Here is a 24,290-nt window from a genome sequence, read left to right as displayed (position 1 = left end):
ATCAGAGGCCCAGGGCAGTCAGTGGGATTCGGATTGGGTCTCTGAAAGGGTCTGACTCCCATCTTTGATGTTTGACTACGGACAGCTTTCAAGTCCCATCACTCTTGTACCCTTTTTGTACCCTTTTGTAACCCATTTGTAACCAATACAAAATTTGGCTGTCCCCTCCTTTCATGTTGGTAGGAAGTTCAAACCACACTTGCCCCAGCCCATGTGAGAGCCCTCATCCCAGTCCTACTCCATAATCACAGTAAAAGCACAGTCTCCTTTTCCTACTCTCTTAAATCCTTTTAGACCACTTTGGAAGCTTGCCTTGCTCTCCATAGAATTCCCATTATGTGAGTAACAAACCTTTCATTCCCTCTTGGTGCATGTGTAACATCATCAGTCTTGAGATCCAAACAATATTTTGAATGGGAACTGAATATTGGATAATGGGTCCATCCTGTTCTGTTTCTGCAAGATGACCGTAACAGTCTTGACAATCTATACAATTTAGATGCACCAAGAAGAAAAGAGCATTTCAGGGAAAGAGAATGGCTTACACAAAGAGAAGTGGAAGCATGAAAACTGTGTATGCAGGATGATGTAATTGAAACCACAAGTTTGAATAGATGAGTCAGAAACATGGTAATCAGACTAAAGTGTTAGTAGGGAGTCATTGAACAGGTTTAGAAATACGAATTTCTTCTTTTATATATCAAGACACTACCAATGATTTTTTTAATGGAAAAATAATTGAGTTGAGTAAGTATAAGATTATCTATCTATTTATAGGAGGTAAAATAGGCTACAGGCAGAGAAGTCAAGAGAGGAAGAAACTGTCAAGCATAGGATGGTAAAGGCTTGTATTGTTGTAGGGTCAATGGAATGGGAAGGAAGAGAGGAATGGCTGTAAAAATACAATGAATACAAACATGGCAACAGGGATGTTGGCAAAAGGGGGAGGAAAGAATTAAGGATGGCTAAAAGATATAAAATTACTATAACAAAAATAAATCCCATAAAACGAGCATAAATCACTAAATGGATAGTACTTCTGTGGCACCTATTTGTATCACCCATCATAAAATGATTCACATCCAATTCAATTCAAGAAATATTTATTAAGCACACATTTATTCAACAAATAATTACTAAGGACAGGCAAGGGGCAAAGAAATAATCAATAGCCCTTTGCCCTCAAGGGCTTAATTTCTACTTAAATTCTATCATAGGGAAACTGCTCTTTATTCAACTCACTATAAAACAAGGTGGTAAATGCTGTATTCATTCAAGAAGAGGAGTCCTATGAACTTCAAACTGGGAACAATTAATTTTTCCAGGAAGATGACATTTAAGCTGTGCCTTAAAGAATGAACAGTTTTGAGATGCAGAGAGAAAGGGTAAGAATGTTTCAAGAAAGAAAGAACAGGAACAAAGAAATTTTTCAAATGAGCCATATGTTCAGGCTAAACGCATAGCCCTCAGAGTGGTTATGGATCAAAATGCACATGGAGAAATGCAGTGAAAGAGAACATGAAAAAGTTGACTTGAACCAGATTAGAGGAAAGAAATCACTGAATGTTAAGGTAACAAGAAGCAATCAAAGGATTTAAATTGGAAAAACAATATGTCCTATGTTTCAGAAAATTTACTCTGATATTGACAGGCCCAAAGCAACACAGAGAGTCTAGATGCAGAAAGATCAATTGAAAAACTTTACCAGGTTGAGAAAAGAGATGATGAGACCCTAAATGTAATAGTGGTAATGGTGAGGAAAAGAGGAATCTGAAAGAAATTGTGGAAGTAGACTCCATAGAACTGAGAAATCAATTGAATATGAAGACTGAGAGTACCAGGGGAGGGGGGGGGGATGCCAAGCCAACAGCTGATACCTTGAGCATGATGGTTCAAGGTGCTCTTAATAGAAGAACCACAGAAAAAGATGAGAGGCTACAACAGGGTGAGATGAGATGATAAGTGCACTTTGGGAAGTGCGGAGCTTGAGAAATCAACAAATGAAAGTATATGCATATACAGCAGGAAGCTAAAACCGCAAGTCTAGAGAAATAGAGTTTTGTGGACCACCACCCCCACTCCAATCACTATAAACCAGTAGTAGTTGAAGCCACTAGACTGAAAGGGGGTACTTAAGGAAAGAATGAAGAGTTAAAGAGACATGAGTGGGGTGAGGAGGCAAAACATGAGGTAAAGGGCAGAAGGGAAGAGAGGAGTAGCAGAAAGAAACAGCACAGTAATCAGCAAGAGGAGGCACAAGAAGTGCCAGTGAAATGGAGTGCAAGCCTCCCTAGGCACACGCACACAATGTACATGTATATATGTATACATGACTATTTTTTTAAATGAAAGGTTAAATATAAAAACAATGGTTTCCTGTCGAGAGAGAGAGAGAGAATGGGATTGAGGTTGAGGGAAAAGGAATATATAGACTGAAGTTGTTTGAATATATCTGGTTTTATAGATTTGACTTCAGAACCATGTAAAAATCTTACTAATTAGAAAACAAAATTAAGTTTCAAGAAAGCACTTTTTGAAGTCGATAAAAAAATGAACCTAAATATGTATCTGGTTGTTAGCAAAACCATACAGAAAGGAGCCAATTCAAGAGGCACAAAAATGTGAGTAAATACCAGTGAACATAATTGCTGGATTGTATACAATGTTTAATTTTGTGAGAAACTCCCAAACTGGTGTCCAAAGTGGCTATACCATCTTGCATTCTCACTAGCAGTGAATGAATGAATGCTCCACAGCATTTGGTGTTGTGAGGATTTTGAATTCTGGCCATTCCTATAGGGATGTAGTGGTATCTGGTTATTGTTTTAATTTGCAATTCCCTAATGACATACGATTTGAGCAGCTTTTCATATGCTTATTTGATATCTATATATTTTTTGTGGTGAAATATCTGTTCAGATCTCTTGACCATTTTTTAACTGAGTTATTTGCTGTCTTATTGTTGAGCTTTGAGAGTTCTTTGTGTATTTTGGATGCAAGTCCTTTATCAGATAAGTGTTTTGAAAATATTTTTTCCCAGCCTGTCACTTATATGCTCATTCTCTAACATAAAGACATTTTGAGGCAAGCAAACATCTCAGGAAATTTACCTCCCTTGCACCTTAGGAAGCAACAAGATGCTCTCCATCCAAATGAGAAAAAGAAGCATGGGATAAAACATGGAACCCAAAAAACAAGATCCAAACACAAGAAAAAGCCCAAAAGGATTTCCTAGATTTTTGGCAAAAAGTCCCAAGACATTGTGGGTTTCACACCCCGGTGAATAAAAGCCAATTGTTAAGGGCACATAAAGGAAATAATATTAATTTTTATGTTAGCCTTTTGGATTTTCTATTTATGTTTTATAATGCACACAGTTCTCTATTGCAGAAAACATATTTTATAAACAAATAATACAAATATTGAAGGTCTGTGCTGAAAATTAATAACAATTCATCATTTTAAAAATCTAGAGGCTTCTAACCTAGGGAGAACCAGAATGGAGGAGGAGGCCAGAGGTGCACAGAAAGAATTTTACAGAATGAAATGGAACTGATAAGTGATATGACAGCTTTGGCCACATGGAAAATTGTAAAAAGAGCCATTTTACAGAGCTGTTGGAAGGCAGGAAGATTTACCATGTTTCAAAGAAACTTGAGTAAATAAAAATGACAACTGTTAATTCCAAGAAAAAAGATACACAAGAAAGAAAACATAATCATAGCATATCACTTATATCAATAGTGAACAATATTCTCCTAATTATCATTAAAACACTAAATATGTATTTAACTAAAAATTAAAATACAATTACATCAGGCTGATGCAAGAAAGAAAGTGAGAAAGCAAAAGCCCTCACTATCTGTATACTCTTGATAAATTAAGAAATAGTAGGATATTAATATTGGGGGTTTATTTTTAATTTTTTTTATAGTCTGTCTCAGACTCCTTCCTACCAACCTTTGTCACCTGGCCAGCTTGGATCTCTGGTTCCCAATCCCTGATCTGTCCTTGTAGCATGGGCACTACCCCCTTCTTCCTGAGCTTTGACCTCAAATCCACCTGCTGCTCTGATTTATCTTCATCCCCCCTCCCCGCACCCCCTCATTCCCAGCCTGTATGCCTTTCTTCGCTCTAGGACTCCTTGTGATTTCGTATGGATGAAAACACGCAGAGGTGCAAATACAAAAACAGCAATAAAGTTCAAACTTACAGGGTTTCTTCAACTGACCAGTCAGGCAAAAAGAAACTCAAGTTGCTTGAGAACTCACACTGAACTTCTCAACCTAACACACTCTCACCACTTTGCATTTGTGAAATCCTCCTGTAAGAACTCCCCAAACAAGGAGGATGTCTCACCACTAAGCCTGGGGGCAAAATGCAGGGAGAGCAAACTAGGGAGGCAATAGAACTCAGGTGTGGTCTCCAACCTGAGAAGATGGGGGGGAGAGGGTGAACCAGTGCCCCACCACCACAGACTGTGCAGGAAATCGCAGGGGTCAGCACAACCGGAGTGTAATGGTTAAGCATCCACCCTGGGAAAACCTCCTTGTGATCATGGCATCTCCCCTGTCAGGTAAATATAATACTAGTTTCAAAAACGGGACTATGTATTGAAAGAAGCTGCTATATAATAACTAAAAGTGCTTCCTCTTAAAACAGGACAAAACAGGTAAAGCTGAGGAGAGAAAGAAGTGTTCTCTTTATACCACTGAGCACTATTTCATTTCATAGACTATTTGCCTGTAATAATGTAGGAAAATATTCAAAATATAAAGTTAAGTGAAAGGGGGAGGATTAAAACTGGTAAAAAAAAAACTTTATAGCAATATTTAGATAAATTTAGATAGATAAATTTAGATAAATTTACCAAATGCCAAATATACATGCCTTCTGTTAATATCAAATCTGAATGGAAATACACCAAACTATATTTTTAAAAATACACTCAAAGTAGTTATCACTGCATAAGCTAATTTTAACCAAATTTTTTATCTTGTTTTCTTCTCTTAACTATCCACAATAAGATATATGACTTTGGTAGGCAAGGGGAGAATTTTTAAGAAACTTTTCTGACCTTCAATTACTAAGGGAAATTGCTGAATTGCAAACAGGAGTCACATGTAACTGATGTGTCAGGGACCAGAGGAGCCTAAAAGACACAAACTGGATAGCCCTGGGTCATAACCTTTCTTCGCTGACTTTCACCTTGTCTGCTGCTATTGCAGGATTCTTCTTTTGCAAAGAGCTCCCAGCTGCCCAGAATTTCTGGACATTACCAGGGTCTGCCTCAGATGTGTTCAAATGGGGACCACCCCATGTGGTGTCAGCCAAGGCAGCTGCTTCCTCTGGGTGAGGCTCTTCCAGGCACTTCTGCCACCCAGCAGAAGCCTTGGGGCCCCAGAGGAGATAGTGCTGCCCTGTGACCTCTGGAACTGTCAATTCATCAAAGCCTCCCTCTACCCTACCTCTGCCCTGAGTTACAGTCAGATGGAGGACTATGAAATAAATTCCACCAGGGCCCTGGAGTTTTAGAGAGTTTTCGGTAAAAATAGCTCTTTCAGGATTTCATTTATTGTCTTGTAAACCTAAAGTTTCACACACATACAGCGTGCGTAAGAATCAGTGCAAAGAACTGGGTGAAAGGAAAGCATTCCATGAGACAGATGTTCTTTCTTGCCTCCCCATATTCCCTGGAGGCTTCAGTTGAGCCAGAACTCCCTCTTCCTTGAGTCCATCTCACTCAGCTCTTTCCTTGGGGGCTCCTTGGATGTCAGTGAAAAGAATTTTGCTGGGTACCCCACAGATTTTGGGAAATGCTCAGTCGTGTCTGAATTCCAGAGGAGAACATAGATAGAGAACATAGGTGCTATTATGTATGCACATTTCCCAGATGAGGACACTGGAGCACAGAAGAGCTGAATAAACTGCTCAAGGTCACACAGTACTAAGGGTCAGTCTGGTGCCAGGTGAATGTTCTCACCCACCACACTGTGCTGACTTGGGGGTAGAGGGTAGATAGAGCCTCTACTCTGTGCCAGGCTCCATGTGGTTACAGATAGTCCACTACCATCAGAGACTTTACCACCTAGGGATAATAACCATTACAACTGCAGATAACTGATAGAAATTGTAAGAATAATCTATGCATCCTCCAAGTCCAGTTAAAGTACCACCTCTTTCACGGAAATAAGTGCCACCTCTTCAATGGAACCTGCCTGGAGTCTCCCAGTCAGGACAGAATCTCTTCCTCTTTGTTTTCCCACAGCTCTTCAACTCTACAGAACATAACACGGCCTGAGTCTCCCTGCAGTGAGCAATTCGTAAGAGTTTCTCTCACTGGAGCATAACCTCTGTAAGGACAGGCCTCATCTGGTTGCTCTTAATGTTTGCTACAGTGCTCATCGCAGTACGGGGCAAAGAGCAAGTGTTCAACACATGCGTGTCTTTGTTGAGTTACACTGGCACTGTGCAGAGCACTGGGTAAGCATGCAATGACCGCTGATTGATTATGAAATGTGAATAGTGCCCATTGAGGTCCTTCCACAGAAGGCCCTGGAGAATAAAGTATTAGGCTAAATCCTGTGACATTGCCATTTTATATAAGAAAAGTATCCTAACTGAAATAGCTGATAAACCCAGGAAAATGTTCCCTTGGAAGATTTTGAATCCTCATTCCTGGATATTTTTAAATAATCTACCTATAGCTGTCAATTATTCATTTTTTAACTTCCCCAAATTTCAAATTCTAGACTATAAATACTCAAATACCCCAAAGCCCAGACAACAGAGATGAAATTTGATTCCAATTACTTTGTTCAGCCATGAGTCCCTAAGATGGTGTGCCAAAGGCCAATTGTTGAACAGCCTCCCAGAAGAGACAGCAGTTTTGCTCACTTAAAGATCTCTCCATCTTGGCCCAAAACCTGCTGAGAAATATCTCCTGGGGCCTCGTAACTTGGGGTTTACTGTGTGCAGTAAATCCCCCACTGTCCCTTGCATCCCACCTATGGCAGATTGATCTGCTTGCATATTGATATTTGGGGACTATACCGATCTTTGGAACAGATATCAATAGTGGGGATTCATCCAAGAGATGAGAATGTTCCTCACCTGGCAGCTTTCTTGTGCCTGGCTCAAGCATCCACAACTGAAAACAGTAAAGGTAGCTGACGATGTCATTTATCCACACTTCACCTGGAAAGAGTATCATTTCTTTGAGCTCTCTGGAGACCCTCACCTCATAAAAAGGCCCAAGATGCCTGTAAGACCAAACAATGCCTATCGTGTTTTATTACATGGGATGAAACATAAGACTTTATGCTCCATTAGCAGAAGGTTTCATTTTCACTCCGGAAAGGTAGTTCAACATTAAAATATCGTATCTTGTTCTTTCTTATGTTTTTAATATAAAGGCCCTTAAAATTCCCTACTTTCATCCCTCACGCCCACCGCCTTAGGCATCCAGAAGCTATATTATCAGATTTTACAGTCAGAGATAATGTGGTATTGTAAGAGTGCTGATATATATGTGGTGTGTATTTTTTTTAAATAAAACTGCAGCCTGATAAAAAGAAGAAGTTTGCTCTCTAGTGGCTGACTTATAAAAGGCTCTGAAAGGCACACAATAAAATCTCTTTGAGAAAGAGGAAATTTAACAGTAGTATCTGTATAACAAGGCCTGAGTAATTATCTTGGTTTTTGCTTTTCTATTTTTCCTTACAGTGAAAAACTACATCCTAGAAAATGTTTTGTGAATATTTAATCCAATTAAAATTTTTCCTATCAATAAACTAATTTTGATTCTAAATTCTTAGAGTAGCAACTAGGTTTCTGGCGTTTTATTAGCATACTGTACCTTTAGAAAGTTCTGTGGATTTTTTTAATACCATATAATTAATGTCTACTATAGACATGTTGCCCAATAATATATTATCATTAGAGCTTTTTAAGCCATTTTTAGCCCTTTGCAGAAAGATTTTATAAATTCAGGGAGAAATAGCATAATTTTTAATATAATGCTAATTAATATCATTGTATTACTCCTTTTTCTACAGCAACTCAATTTAAAAAATGTTACTATAATAAGAATTATAAATGAAAAAATGTATTCAGTGTGCCCTCTTTTTAACCCTCCCCCTGCCATGTTTTACTTTCCCATTTTATTCTCCCACCAATTCACGTCTGTCTCCCCACGTCTATACTGTTTTCCCCAACTCTCCCCAGTACCCCTGGTCAGATAATAGGAAAGTAAACAACACCACTGGTCCCTGAAATACCCCCACACCCAAAAAAGGAAGGGATTACCTAGGAAGCTTTCTTACCTGCACAGTAATTATATATTTTAGATGATTTTCAGATCCAACATATTTTTGTCCTCATTTCACCTACAAGAAAGAAAACAGCATAAAGAAGTCTAAACTTTTCAGCAGGTCAGGACTACAAGGCAAGTAAAGTACCAGACAATGCAAAGAAGCAGAGTGTTTATGGGGTGGGAGAGCAGGCATACAGGACAGTGCAACAGGTGATTAAGAAGAGGAATGATGCAATCTGATTGACATTTTTGAAAATTGTTCTGGCTGCTGAATGGAGAAAGTGCCACAATAAGGACAAGAGTACAAACAGGGACACACCCCTTTGGAAGTGATCACAGTCATGCACACAATGAAAGACAGTGGCACAGATGAGAGGGATAGACATGGAGTTGTGAAAAGTGAACAGATCTCTGATGTATTTTGGAGGCAGAGCTACACAGTGATGGATTAGAGGTAGGAATGTGATTTTTGACTGAGTAGTTGGGTGGAAGGTGGTACCACTTAATGGAATTGGAAAGGCTGAAAGAAAGAGGTTAGGGAAGTGAGTGGGACTGAGAATAAAGAGATCTGTTTTGGTTGGTCATGGTTCAACTTGAGATGCATATTCCAGAGGAGATGTCAGGTAATCTCTGGGAGATAGCAAAAAGAAATGTCAGGAGTTATGTGCCCAACTAGGTCTCTTCTTGTTAGAAGTCTGGAGCTTTTGAAAGAGGTCACTGGTGACTAATACTTAGAAGTCTTCCAAATATAAATGATATTTAAAGAGGAAATCCTCAGGGAGAGACTGTAGATGGAGAAGAGAAAGGGTCTGGGCTGGCCCCTGGGGCATGAGTATTTGAAGTAGGGAAGGGAAGCCCATCCAGGAAGATTGAGCAGAAATGACCAGGAGTGGGAAGAGAAGCAGAAGACAAGTGAGACAACGCTAGTGAGAGGTCAGATAGGATGAGGACACCCAAGTGACTATGGAATTTGACAACACAGAGGTCACAGATGACCTTGACAGGAGCCCTTTCAGTGCAGTGATGGGAACAAAAGGCCCTTTGTCCTTGAACTTCTACTATGGGTTCTTGCACCTCCTAAATATAGGCCTAAAAGACTCCTTCTTCATGCAAACCCATAAGACAGAAAAGAACTAGTTGGTGCAGTGTCTGAGAAATCCCTCTTGTTTATGTTGATAAATTTTACTCCATCTTTAATCCACAATCATTTTCTTTGAACCCTTTTCAAGTTAAACTAGGGAGGCAATGGGATTCTTGATTATCAGAAATCAAGCTGTCTACCATTTCACAGAGTAACTCATCTTCCCCACCGAATAGATGGTGAGGTAGATGGAAGACAAAATAAAGGAGAAAATAATTCAGGAAGGGTAGACCTAGACAATGTGAGAAGACAGAAGGTAGGAGGAAGAAGAATGAGGAAAAGAGTACCTTGGGGAAGGAAAAAGATCTAAACAGGAAAATAAAGAAGGATAGACTTTTTTCCTTAAGGCATAGCCCAAAATGAAAGTTGACCTACGTGCCAATCTCAAACCAAATGGAACCCAGACAGAGTAAATATGGAAAGCATTTCCACTTCAAACTATATGCCAAGGGTTGGAGAACAAGGAAAGAGAGTAACATGTTGAACAGCAGAAAGGAATTCTAATGTGAACAGGTGGGCTGCAGAAGCTGCTTGTTTTCTAAAAGTCTTCTTAAAATTCACATAGCTATTTCAAAACATCCCCCACCCCTCAGGCCTCCTTGCTGGTTAGTTTCTCTACAACAGCCTCTCTCCTTAGGCTGTGGGAATGCCTAGGAAAACTGACGTGAGAGATAGAACCAAGAAGAATGTAGCCAATAGTGGCCCTTCTTTTTATTTCCTGTGTTGATATGAACAAGCATAGCATTGTTCATATGCTATGAACAAAGCAGAAACTTAAGTTATAATTGAAGGAAAAACAACCTATTTTTTAAAAGATTTTACTTATTTATTCATGAGAGACACAGAGAGTAGAGAAAGAGAGACAGAGACACAGGCAGAGGGAGAAGCAGACTCCAAGCAGGAAGCCTGACACGGGACTCAATCCCTGGTCTCCAGGATCACGCCCCGGGCTGAAGGCAGTGCTAAACCGCTAAGCCACCCGGGCTGCCTGAAAAACAACCTATTGATTCTGCTCCTTCACACTCCTGGGATGGGCTTTTTTTTCAACTCACGTTATGGTACATGCAATTTAATGCCTCAATAATATGTTGCTAAAGACTACCAGTCTTCACTGGAAATGCTTGTGTGTGCTAACTCCTTAGAATTTACAGGCTGTCAAGAGATACCATGGTCAACTGGGGGTAACTTTCAGCTGAAAAAGACTGGCCCTCAAGCCAGTCTTGGGATTATTCTTCTCATTTCCAACCATGGCCTCCCATCACCAAGCAATACCATTCTTCACCAGCCCAGCTTCTTCTCACTGGGGACCCCAGCAGTGGGTGGCCTTTCTTCACATGGTTTTTGCCTGGAATTGAATTGCTGGTACACTTAACCTATTCATCTGCCACATCAGAAACATCACTCTTCAAATTCCAGCTTGCTTCTCTTTTTTTGCTTTGTGGCCACCAGTCCTTTCACTGTTATTTAAAAAACAGAGCACTCTGAATAAAACTTGGGAAGGGAATCATATATCTCAGCTCCATGGACCAAAGAAACACACACGTGGTCAGTTGAGACCAAGTATGTTTCCCTTCTCCTACACAGAAGCGTGAGATGGCAGCCGGAAGCTCCCTCCTCTAACAGAAAGGAGGTCATGTATGATTCATTAGCAATGACATCTGAAGAGAAAATAATGGTTAATGAAATGGCATTAAAATTATGTTATGATTTCTGTCTCTCTTGTGGTTCAGAAGGGAGACATTAAGAAGAGAATCAATAATTTGTGGATCAACTGCCTTCTATGTCTGCTGTGTTCCTATTCCTGAAGCAATGACACAGAAGACTATCCCCAAGTCTTCATCTCCAGAATCAAACTTTGACAATAACATCCTTGAAGACTCTTCTGGTTCCTTACTAAGAAGGCTCCAAGCTTAGGCAATGCCAAGTCATGCCAGAAAGTTATGTTCTTGGACCTTTATTGAGACTTAGCAGACTAATTCTGGTGCATTGAAGTAAGTCGCCTTTCCATCACAGAAAAATTAAAAAGTTAAAATAGAAGAAACTGTGAGCTCACATTGCAGAGGATTTATCTGAAAAAGATAAAAGATAGCCCAACCCAGAGGCCAAATATCACTTTATTAGACTCTATTAGTACTTATGACTTCAAGTAAATATCTAATTTCCCTCAGTATTTATACATGATGGTTTCTATGGTTTGGGGTATTCATGCTTCAAATCAACATTAAGAAGGAACAGGCACAAGTGTAGGGAAATCCAAGAAAGGTAAAGAAAACAGCTTTTATAAGTCGTTCAGATTTCTGAACAGTTCCAAAGAGGAAACAAGTCAGGTATACACATGTGCTTTAAATATAACACCCCGGGATCCCTGGGTGGCGCAGCGGTTTGGCGCCTGCCTTTGGCCCAGGGCGCGATCCTGGAGACCCGGGATCGAATCCCACATCGGGCTCCCGGTGCATGGAGCCTGCTTCTCCATCTGCCTGTGTCTCTGCCTCTCTCTCTTTCTCTCTCTGTGACTATAATAAATAAATAAAAATTTAAAAAAAAATTAAATATAACACCCCAAACAGCAGTGAAAGCCCCACTCTGCTCTGTTCATATGTAGAATCTGGTTTACCCCCAAATTATAATAGATCATCATGAGTACATGATTCTGTTTTATCTTACAATAAAAAAGGGCATATTGAATATAAGTTAGGAACTAGTATATTTGAGGGTAATGAAAGTAAGGCAAAACCCACATCCTTTCATATATTTTCTTACTGTAATCATTACTAAGGAAACCACTTCCTATCCATATACTGCACATATTTCCCCTATTTGTTTTTCTAGCAAAGTGCACAATACCACATTTAAAAACAGGAGAACAAGAGCCCAGTAACGTCTATTCAGGGACACTCAAAGCTCTAAAATAATTGGTAAGAGATTAATGAGGTTTGCCCAAGAGTTGGGGAACAAGATGCACTCAGCAGAGAGAAACCCTACTCTCTATTGTTAGCATTTACTGTCCAATCCAAGCTAGAAAAAATGCCCTTCAGCATCAGAAAAAAAAGGTTTATTCTACTTCTAGGACTCTCCCTCCATCAGGAAAGGATGGTGGAACTCATGCCTCCTAGAATCCACAGAACATGAGAGCTAGAAGAGTACTAACTTAATCTAAGCTCCTCAGTTGACAGTGAGGAGGCAGAGAAACTTGTCAAGATAACTTGGTTACTTCATAGCTAAATTGGGAGTAGAAGTCATTTTCTGACTCCCAACACAGGAACAGAAATTCAGGAAGTGTTGTCTGATGTTTAGAATTGAAAGACTCAGAGAATCTTAAAGTGGATGACTCCTTGATCTTTCGTGTACAACTTACCTTGCTTTGCAGAAATCCCCAGAAAGTTTCATTTTTATTCACAGTATGAACTTGAGCAATCATGACTCCTTGCTTAATCCATCAGTAAATATCTATGCAGATATCAGTGTGTTTGAGGAAACAATGGAGTTTAAGTGTAGCTCAGATCTCATGGAACAGATATAATCCCTGTACTTGTTCAGCTCTCAAGAGTGTTCCAAGACTGGTGGAATCACAGTCCCAAAGGTTTTCTCTCAAAACTGTCTAGCTCACTTTTTTTTTCTCCTCCCCTTCCCTTTCCACTTCTCTATCATTGTGCCTTTCTTGACTACATTAACATCTAAAGAGGTGTCCTCTAAAAGAAAGAAGTTTTTTAAAAGGGACTGGGAGCAACCAAGAAACAATCAATGGAAGAATCTGGCCTTTGATGTTAACTTGCTTGATAGTGATGATGGTGAGGAAGAATTTTATACCAGTCTGGCATTGCATTGCTGAATCAAAGTTATTCTAAATAACTACATCAGACTGTAATTATTTAATCCCTTTTATTTGCACTAACAACAAATCCCTTAGATTGCACAGAGTTAATTAGAAGCTCCCAAATATTAAATACATATTTCTTTTGTTTGCTGGAATTATTGCATTTTCTTTTTCACAAATGCCTTGATTGAAAATATTTCAGCACAATGATACTTACCAATCTGTCAAATGTCCATCAGCAGTCCTGTTGGTATGTTGTCTAAGATCCATTAGTTCTATTCTTTTCCATGCCCTCAGTCACCCACTCATTTTACCAGTAAGTACATTCATACAAACCATAAAATATTGTTCCATCTCAACCTTTGGAATTTTTTTAAATCCAAGAATACTACTGCTCTATGGCATACAGTAAACCTCATGCACTTAAAAATAAGTGTCACTGAAATTTCTCTAGACTGGATTCTTCCCTTTAGTGGTTCTAAGTCTGAATATGGGCCAATGACATTGTTTCCCTTAATCAGCACACTTGACCTCTGGCTAACACAGGGGAACATACTGGGTAATGAAACAAAAACAAGAGAAGTCTTAGCAAACCAAACTGATTTTCAATTTTTTTTTTTTTTTGAGAGAGAGAATGAGAGAGCATGAGTGAGGTAAGAGGCAGAAGGAGAAGCTCTATAGGGCTCTATCTGGGGATTCTGGGATCATGACCTGAGTTGAAGGCAGACACTTAACCAACTAAGCCACCCAGGTGCCCCTGACCTTCAATTCTTTTAGCTTTCCACTTTTGTGCTTTTGAGATGATGTGCCACTCATAATGTCAACTGTTTCTAATGTATTTCTTGCACAATTTCTAATCCTATGAACAAGAACCTAGAAACTAGCTGAGAAACTAGATATCTCTCTTTAAAATATGATCAAAATGACAATTGTTTCAGTTAGAAAATCATTCAAACATATGTGATATAAAATATTATGAAATTTATAAATCCTTTCCTCAATAGCAGTATTCCATAGAATAGTATCTTTATTTGTATAAAGGTATGTACTTTTGAAAATATTTCTCATAATAACAGTAATAGCTAACATTAACTAACTCTGTCAGGCATTGTTTTAAATGTTTTACATAATAACACATCATATTATCTTATTCACAATTTAAAGAGAAAACCAAGACATCGTTTTCTATGTAAAGTTTAGTTCCTCTGCTAAATAAATCAGGAATTATTTCACTAAGCCTTCATCAGTTTTTAAAATGATCGGATCAGAGGTGCCAGGTGGCTCAGCTGGTTAAGCATCTGGCTTCAGGTCAGGTCATGATATCAGGATCCTGGGATCAGTCCTGCATTGGGCTCCCTGCTCAGTGGGGTGCCTGCTTCTCCTTCTCCCTCTGCCCCTCTCCTTGCTTGTGTTCTCTCTCTCTCTCTCAAACAAATAAATTTTTTTTAAAAAAAGATAAGATCTATAGCTTCTGGTCTCTGCTATTATACTTTATTTTTGAGTATAAGAAACCGAGACTCTTATTTCTCTCTCAGAGAAATTAGTATATGTTCAGCTTAGCTATTTGGGTATGAAAATACAGTCCCAAGTTTTCATTTATGAACACAAAGAATCAATTAATATCTGTAATAGGAAAAAAGATAACTTGCGAGTTAAAATATTTATTTTTCTATTAGTCCTGTATGACTTCAGGCAAATTGTTACCATAAATAAAATCTCCGCCCTGAACAGAACAGAGAAAAAAATTGTTGAACATAGATCTTGAGTAAAATAAAAAAACTTCTGGAATTCTTGAACTATAAGCAAAGCAGTGGACATTCCTTAAAGAATTAGCCTTCAAATGATAGGCTAAAAATTCATGTATTTTATCTTTTTCTTTTCTTACTGCAAACTTTTTGTTTATGACTTTTAGCAGTGGATCAAGTGCATCTGTGTTTATTTCTCTATGTGCAGATAGAGAGACAGATGGACAGTACGAATATCAAGCCCTTGGGAGGTATCAGGCCATTTGTAGCTGGAAGTCAGTTAATTTTTTAAGTTCAGAATAATATTTAGGACAGTTCTAAATCCATAATATTATTAGTTTTAATTTGACATATGCTCTCTAAAAAACATACCACCCCTGTTACTAGAGAGGCTAGTACGGCTGACTTAATTCACCAAACTAAAATTGCCTAAATACCATAATTCAGTCAGGTCCTCAAGTTACAGAAGTGCGAGGATATATCCTATATACCCTTATATCTTCTCTAACTCATAGTATAAGACTATGACCTCTTGGGAGCATCACAAAACGGAAAATAGAATACCTGAGTTCCGGTTCTTGGTTCCCTAACTTACCAACTGGTCTCTGAGCCCCTAATCTAACATAGACTATAACATTCTCAAAGGTGAGAACTTGATCTTGACACATAATGAGGACACAGTAACTACTCATAAATGAATGAAGAGAATAATCCATGATTCTGGTTGGTAATCACAAATATTTCTCTGATTCAGAGTCAGAGGTGATATACCATTTATATTCTAATACTCATAAATGATTGTATGAAATTTTTAACAGACACTCAATGCATTTAGGCATTTTGGAAAGAACTCAACTGGCCACTTGCAGATAAATGTCCCTATTTATAAATAGGGACAAAAGCTTACATTTTTCTCATTAAACTCTTCCTCTCCCCTACCAGCAAGCCTGCAGGGAGATTTCTGACCTCTATTTTACTAAATAAGAAACTAAAAGTCAGAGAAGTTAAGTGGTTTTGCTCAAGTTCACATAGCTAGCTAGCAAGTGGAGCCAGAATTTAACCCAAGACTAACAGATTCCATGGAGACCAATTTCTTTCTAATATATTCTGCTACCTCAGCATTCCTATATTCACATATATACTATAGTAATATAGCTCCTTAAGGGCAAGGAATAAGTTCTGTCCACCACTGTATTGCTAGTGCCAGCGCACAATGAATAAAAATGTACTGAATGAAGGAATTCATGTTCAACAACACAGTTTCCCAGCCAGAATTAGAAATGTGCTTTGGACAATGTGTGCTCCTCAGGGCATTGGACAAGACTCCATCCAAAAGCAGCTTTGTTACTCCAGTTTGTCTACAAAGATTATCATTTTTTCTGTGTGCTACGATGTGGGAAAGGTTGAGAAGCACTGCATAACTTGTCAATGTGAGCAAGGGCAAATTATGTGCTCATTATGGTACAAGTAACTTCCAGGCTAAGAAGAAAGGAAATCTTAAAGTTTGAAAATCACAGCTTGGGGATACCTGAGTGGCTTAGTGCTTGAGTATCTGCCTTTGGCCCGGAGCATGATTCCAGGTCCTGGGATGGAGTCCACATCATGCTCCCCACAAGGAGACTGCTTTTCCTCTGCCTATGTCTCTGCCTCTCTCTGAGTGTCTCTCATAAATTAATAAATAAAATAGAAAGAAAGAAAGAAAGAAAGAAAGAAAGAAAGAAAGAAAGAAAGAAAGAAAGAAAGAACAAATAAATCACAGCTTGGCCACAGTTGAATGAAAACCAAGCAATGGACACCATGATAATGAGTTGCCCAAATGAGAAGAATTCCTTGGCAAGGGAGAGAAGAAACCCCATACCAAAAGCAAAGAAGGAAGAAATAACACATTAAATTGGTCATCAGAGCTGTGGATGGGATTTTGGGCAAACCAGAGGGTGGAGGAGAGGGGTAACATGAGTGCCCCAAGATTAGAACTTAAATTATTTTGCTTAAGTAGTAAAGAAAACTATGATGTATCTTAGGAGAAGATCCAAGCTCTTCATATCATTCTTCAAAATGGCAATAGCCACCATTTATTGTGTATATATTATATGTCAGGCATTTTATGTGTATGTATTATCTCATTTTTTTATAAAATCCCACACAACTCTCCAAAGTGCATATTATTGTCCCCATCTACATGTCAGGGTTCTGAATCCCACAAGGAGCAAGTAATTTACCTAATACTACTCACCTATTAAGGAAGGAGTAGCCAGGACTCAATCCCAGTCTATCTGACTCTAAAGCTCACATTCTTCCCGCCATGCCTTGCTGCCTTAGCCATTAGCTCCATCTGAGAGGCTGATGTTTTCTTTCATCTCTTTTAGCAAACATCTTCCAATGAGAAAAAAGTATAGCAAAGACTTATCTAATTCCCAAAGCCCTATTATAGCCTAAAATGATGATGGCAGAGTGCTTTGAAAATGCCAGTGCAGTTCCCTGAATGCTAGGATCTTTTCTGGGCCTCTGAGTCCCTGGGATGAAAGATTCTGCAGAGCTTCTATGTCTTACAACAGCTACTTGTACGGATTTCAAGAAGAGCAGAGAACCCCTCTTTTGGGCGGAGCCTTCAGAACCCTAGGATGATGGAGTAGGAAGGTACTTCACAGCAGAGTTGTCTCCTATATAAGCTCCTGGTTAGCAAAGGGAGGGAAATGGATCTTAAGCTTCCATAAGTATCTCAACAGTTTTTTATAAAATATGCTGAGCAGAAAAATTAGGTAAGGGAAAGCCTATTTTCTTGGAAGAACCATGAATTGCCTCAGAAAGATTTGAGTGGCATAGATTGATGGAAGGCTAAGAAAAAAACAAACTTATTACCCAGATAAACACTGAACAACGAAAAGCACCTACCACTGCCTAGACCTCTGGGCCTCCAACTTCTTATAGAGTTATAATTTGACCACAAACCTCAGAAAGCCATCCAGAGAAAAGATTGCTTAAGACAGCAGAGACAGCATCTTTTGTTTTGTTTTGTTTTGTTTTGTTTTGTTTTGTTTTGTTAGCTCTTAGACCAACCCCACTAGGAGCTCTCATGGAGAGTCAGATTGATTGAGCAGTATGGAGCTCATTATGTGTATTGGAGAAAGGCAGGACAGATACTAGAAGAGGGAAGATAGAAAAGCTTAGAGACAGACAACTTATGGGTTACTCAGTTCTCTTGTCCATTTTAATCTTGCTTCTATGTTTATATCAGAGCAGAGTTCACTGTGGCAGGATTTCCCACCCTCTATCTCTCATCTTTGCTCTTCCACTACTTCACTATCTTCCCAAGCTCAGCGTGGTATGCCATTTAGCTTTCACTGTGTAACAAATCATTCCAAATCATTAGTGGCTTAAAATAGCAGTGATTTATTTGGTTCACAGTTCTGTGGATTGGTCAGCAATTTGGGCTCGGCTCAGCTGAGTTGTCTCTCTTCTGCTCTAAGCTCATTTGTGCTACTTCTTAGCTCAGAGACTTTGTTTCTGTAATTAATTGGCTATCCACAGAGGCTATGGGGATGACTGGGCCATCGTCATCCAGCAGGCTATCCTAGACTTGTTCCTTGGGAACTCAGCAATGTTCCAAGAGTTAGAAGTGTGCAAGACCTCTTGAGACCTAAGCTCAAAACTGATAGACTTCACTTCCCTCAAATTCTCTTGGCCAGACAAGTCACAGTTCAGCCAAATTCAAGAGGGAGGGTAAGAGACACCATCTCTTCATGGGAGGAGCTACAAAGTTACATTGCAAAGGTCATGGGTTTAGGGAGGGAAATAATTATGGTCCTTTCTACAAAACATCTAACATTATCAGGAGTATAGAGGAAAGGGCTACCACTCCTGTTCCCCTTCTTATACCCCCTCAGCTTTCCTTTCCCCTTTTCTACTCAATGACTCACCCAAATTGCTACAAGTTTTTACTTCCTGCATCTGCCAGGCTTTTCTGAAACGATCAGGTCAACAAGGTTTTTAGACAGCTACTCTTCTGTTTAGCCTTTGTTTAAAATGTCAAATATCTTGCTGAGACAAGACAAATAACATTAAGAAAAAGAGTTCCAGAGCCTTAGGAATTCAGTTTGTGTTTTTTTTTTCTAAATTAATAATACAGTTTTCATAGAGTCCAAAACCCAAACCACTCTCATATTCTTGGCACACTATTTGCTCTCAATAGCTTCAAGCTTACTTTTAAATCCTTTGTAATCCTGCTGGAAATCATTAAACAGTGACTCATGGAAGGTCTCTGATGGCCTCCAATAATGATTTTACCATCCACATTAGAAATTTTTTTTAAAGCTCCATTTAACAAATTTAGTTCATTGCTGAGATTTCTTCTTGGGAGGGTCCCAATTTTTTCCTTTTTTCCAGGAGGAGCTTCAGGGTCAGTGAGTCCCTGGCACTCAAAGCCTTCCAGAGGCCAGCTGCTATAGTCTGATAAACCAAGGTGCCCCCTGGGGCGGGGGGGGGGGGGAACGCCATTTCTCTTGCTTCTGCCCTTTCCTACATCCTGGAATTTGTTCTGAGATGTCTCTAGACTCTCTTTTACCTATCTCCTGTTTGCAGAGTCTCAAAAAGGAGATTCTCAGTTCAAAACTGGAGCATGTGCTGGAGAATTGAGCTGCTTAAAGCTAGGTCCCCTATATCTGAGTGCCTCACAGACATTGAAAATGCACCAGCACCAAGTTCCATAAATTCAAATACTACTAGAAATTATTTCAGGCATCTGTCACTTTTCAAAAGTTTATGCTACACCACTTTACTTTTAGGAAACACCTACATTAGTATCTGTTTTCACTAACTGAAACAAATTCAAAGACAATTTTCACTTTTACAAAAAAAAAAAAGGCAAAAAAGTGAAAACAGCGTTGAGCATCTGTTTTGCAGTGAGCCATTACAGAGGCATCCCTAGCAGCAAGAGTGGTACCACCAGGCTCCTTTCCTGAAACTACACTCAGCATCTCAGCATCAAGCCACTGCAACTTTGAACTGTGTGAATTTCTGTGCTTTATCTCAATTTATTTTGTACATCCATTAGCAAGATGCATCCTAAGGTATCAAAGAAGTCTTAAAAAGGTTATTCTGGGGCTCTGGGAACACTCAAAAATTTTTTCCTTACAAATTAATGGTAATTGTTTCTTTGCTTTACCTCATTTCAGCTTATGAAAGTTTTCATAGGAACACTCTACTTTCAGATAGTGGGGGAAACCTGTATTTGGAAAGCCTTCCTTGCCTTCTCTCAATGTATCTTCATTTCCTTTACCAATTGTTATCATCTGTCTTTTTGTTCCAGAGAAAGAGGTGGCCCTACTCCCTTCCATGAACAGGTCCATCCTGAGTTTTTACATCACCCTATCTACCATGCGAACATCACACTATTACTATTCTCTCTCTCTCTTCAGTCTCTCTTCCTTTAAAGCCAAGCCCTCATCTTGAGGACATGATCCAGAGTTCCTATTCCCAAAATGAACTTTCTTTCAACCCACCTGTGGCCCTTTCCTGGCTGCCTATTTGCTCTTCACAGTTCCACGTCTTAATCTGCATCAACAGCTCTGCCCACCGTAATTTGTTTTCAGCCCCCATCCCTCCACTGAGTCAACAAAGGATGAATTAAATGCCTTCTTCATGCCTTTTTCTACTTGTTGTCTCCCAGTAGCATTTGTTCCTCTTGATAACTGCCTCCTTCCCTAAACTCTTACCTTGACTTTGGAGACAGGTACATTCTCCTAATTCTCCTTTTACTTCTCTGTCTGCTTTTTCCTAGTTTCTTCTAAAGACCCCACTTTCTCCACTTCATCTTTAAATGTTCAGCTCTTTTCCCATTCAGCTCTTCCTGGGTAAGATTTTTCCCCCTACCCATCTTACTGGACATCTTATTCTAGACATGCCACAGGCTTTTAGACTCCATACTTCCTAAGCCAAACTTATTTTTTTCCTGCCCACAGCTTCCTTACTCAACTTGCTCTTTCTACATTCTCAGTTAACAAAAATACCACCAATTATTTCTCCAATATTCATCCTGTCTTTTGTAGGAACAGAAATTTTACTTGCACACATGACTATCCAACTAAAGACTAAATTTCCCTTGCAGTTAGATGAGATCATGCAACTAGGTAATGGCAAGTGAAATGTGAACATAAGTATTGCAAACTTCTGGGTCATGCCCTTATTAACCAATGTGGATTCTGTTGCCTACAGCTAAAAACACTGAGCAATATAGTTATTGGCAAAAAATAAAGTTTGTGAGTTTGAGATGCTCAGTTATGGAGCTCATCTCAAATGTCTTCATTCCAATTCTAGGAGTCCCACTTTCCCTACCAATGCTCTAATCTTTACTTAAAAGATTGGCAAAAGTATAAACTCAAGCTATATTGTAATTCAGCAACTCACAGGATTAGAGTGTGGATATGATTTTCATCTGCATAAATCCCTTGCTATGAGAATTTTTTTAAAAAACCTGCTCAGGACAACCTTAGAAATTTCTCGGTCCTCTGACCATTCATTGAGTTGAGAATTTAAAACTTGAACCAATTATTTTTGTTTTTTAAATTCTCCAGGGTACTTTGAAGCAGTAAGCCAAACCCACAGATCTTATATTCTTCATGTGTCCTCTGTAATGATTTCTCTCAATAGTTACTCCCAAGGACTTGTATGGGTAATCATTTAAGTAACTCTTTCACTATCGGTGACAAAAACTACTGGTGTTCCATCTTTAATAACAATGGGATTCTTACTGCCTTCAAAATCCAACCTAAACATATTCCATTCTAGATTTCCATTTCCTTGAGGATCTGTTTAGAATGAATGTGTCCAATATAGAGAAATGGTGCACATGAATGTTTGGATATCAAAGAAGTAGACAAAAGCAAAGAATGCTAATTCCTTAACCCTACATCAATTTTTCCTCTTCCTCCTTAGTAACAGAGTCTTGATTTTACTTGAGATGGCAAGACAGCCTGCTAAAATGTCACATTTGCCAGAATCTCTAGCAGCTGGGTATGGTAATGTATCTAATTTCCAATGAGACATAAGAGGAAGAATTGTTTGGGACTTCTGGGAATCCTGCTGTAAAAGAACTATCTCAGCAGGGCAGGATCATTTCTGCCCTTCTGCCTTTCTTGTTTCTAGCCTGCATTACAGATAAGATGCCTTGCTCACCAGCAACCATCTTGGATTATGAGGTAATCTTGAGAATGAAAATCATGAACTAATGGCATAGAACAGAAAAATATAAGGTGTCTGTGTTTCTGGTGCCTGTATAGCCCAGCAGCCTACTTTCAGATTTCATTAACATGGGAGAAAAATAAAATCTTCACTTATTTAATCTTGTGTTATTTGAGGTTTTACTGTTATATGCAGCCTAACCTAATTTGAACTGATCTATTCAATAAATGTTTCAAGAATAAAAAAAAAGGAGGGAGGGAGATGGAGCCTTGGTAATAAAAGGGTGCAGAACTAACAACAGTCTTATTCCAACCCAAGATGTCCCTTACTTAAAGAATGACTTTTATTACAGCCTTTTTCAATAGCCCTGTGAAATGACTCAACTTTATTATCCTCATCTTTCAGTTGAGATAATCTAAGCAATGCAAGTTTAAAGGATCACTTCTAGGATTACAGAATTATGTTGCAGAAAGGTAACCAAAACTCAGAGTGTGTTTGCCTATATGTGTAGTCCCTATAGTCATCCGACAAAAACACCAAAAATATAAGAAGTAGGCCATAACATGAGCAACCAATCTTTCTTCCTACAGGACTGGACCTGGTTAGATGATTTACCAGCTGGTCCCTGTTGCATAAGCTATTTTCTATGAAGACTTGTCAGACAAGTCCCTCTATGGATCATAAAAAGAAAAAAGTGGATGGCCCTGAAATTTTAGTCTTCCTCCAGGTTTCTTCCTAAGAAGCTGAGGCAACGCTTCTGTTCAACACACATTCTGGATCTCAACAGAACCAAAAGAGTCTGATTAAAGGGTGTGGCTCAACTCTGTAAAGCTTTTCATCTTTTCCTAACAGGTTTTTACTCATTTACTTGATGTCTGGCTAGAGCAGGGATCATGTATGAAAGATTTGTATTAGAAGCACAATATCAACATTTGGCAAAAGGAAAAAAAGTGCTTTGCCTTACAAATTAGGGAGAAGTATAGTTAAGATAACTACAAGGGTTCCTCAAATTGAAATCAGAAAAAAAAAATAGACTGATGCTTCCATGACTGTGACTATGACTGGATAAATTTTTCAGAGGCAGGCAAAACCTGCTTTTACAGTCCCCATTACCCACCTGAGTGGGTGTTAGGATTCAGCATCCCCTGCTGCTTTAGACAGTCTGGAATGTTCAATTGTGCATATTTTAAAATATATTTGTCATTGCGAATGCTAAAGAAATAAGCCTTGGTGAATAATAGAAAACATCAAACAAACAAATGTTGCTTTGAAGGCATGTGTGTCAACAAGTCATTTGATCATAAACTTCCTATTAGAAATCAGCTCACTGCCATTTCACAGAGGGCTCAGTCTTCTTTCCTGTAACTCCAAAACAAAGTCTTCCACAAGAAGATCAGAGAAGCCCTAGGAAGGGACCTGGGGCTCCAGGAATAATTAGACCTTGGTGTTTCTAGCATAAGGTTTTTTGATCCTTCTGGGGGATCTTAGTCGAACTGTTGGCACATTCTTCTGAAGTTTCAGAAATTGGCCAGTCTGAGTTGCCATGAACAAGTCTTTTTGGAAAGCAAAATCTTTTTGGCCATTAAACTAGTTTGAAAGAATGGTCTTCAACAGTCCAGTTACTGGAAATAAGAGATTCGGCAACAGTATTCACCTGCCCTGAGCTTCTCATCTGTTGGTCTGCTCAAAACCCTAGGTTTTGTCCACACTGGTCCCTCTGCCTATAATATCTGCACACACGCATTCTTTAACTAACTACTCTCTACCTGGCTACCTACTTGGTGAGCAACTCCTCACTTCAACATCACTTCCTTCAAGAAGTTTTCTCCAAGCACCTCAGACCCAGAGCAGTGAGTCTCCTCTGAGCTCCCTGTACTTCTGGCATACCTATGCCATAGTATTTATCACACTGTATTAAAATTCGCTGGTTAGGAGTGTGAGCTAAGATCCACCAGTGGAGTAGGAGGAGGACCCTAGCCTTACCTTGTTCCTCAAACACAGCTAGATAAATATAGAATCATTCTTAACACCCAAGAAATCTATATGAGGACTGACAGAACAAACTGCACAACTAGAGGGAGAGAAGAGGCTACATTGTGG

The 24,290-nt window shown here is 39.1% G+C and overlaps 1 pseudogene; it reads right to left on the bottom strand.

Annotated features, from left to right (window-relative positions):
• Positions 1-4,441: 4,441 nt before the first annotated feature.
• On the bottom strand, positions 4,442-4,584 carry LOC129513205 (U1 spliceosomal RNA; annotated as a pseudogene).
• Between the last annotated feature and the right edge of the window lie 19,706 nt (positions 4,585-24,290).

The sequence above is a fragment of the Nyctereutes procyonoides genome, unplaced genomic scaffold (genome assembly GCF_905146905.1).
Source record: "Nyctereutes procyonoides isolate TBG_1078 unplaced genomic scaffold, NYPRO_anot_genome, whole genome shotgun sequence".
Lineage (NCBI taxonomy): Eukaryota > Metazoa > Chordata > Mammalia > Carnivora > Canidae > Nyctereutes > Nyctereutes procyonoides.
The sequence above is the reverse complement of the archived record's forward strand: the minus strand, read 5'-3'. Positions and strand labels throughout refer to the sequence as shown.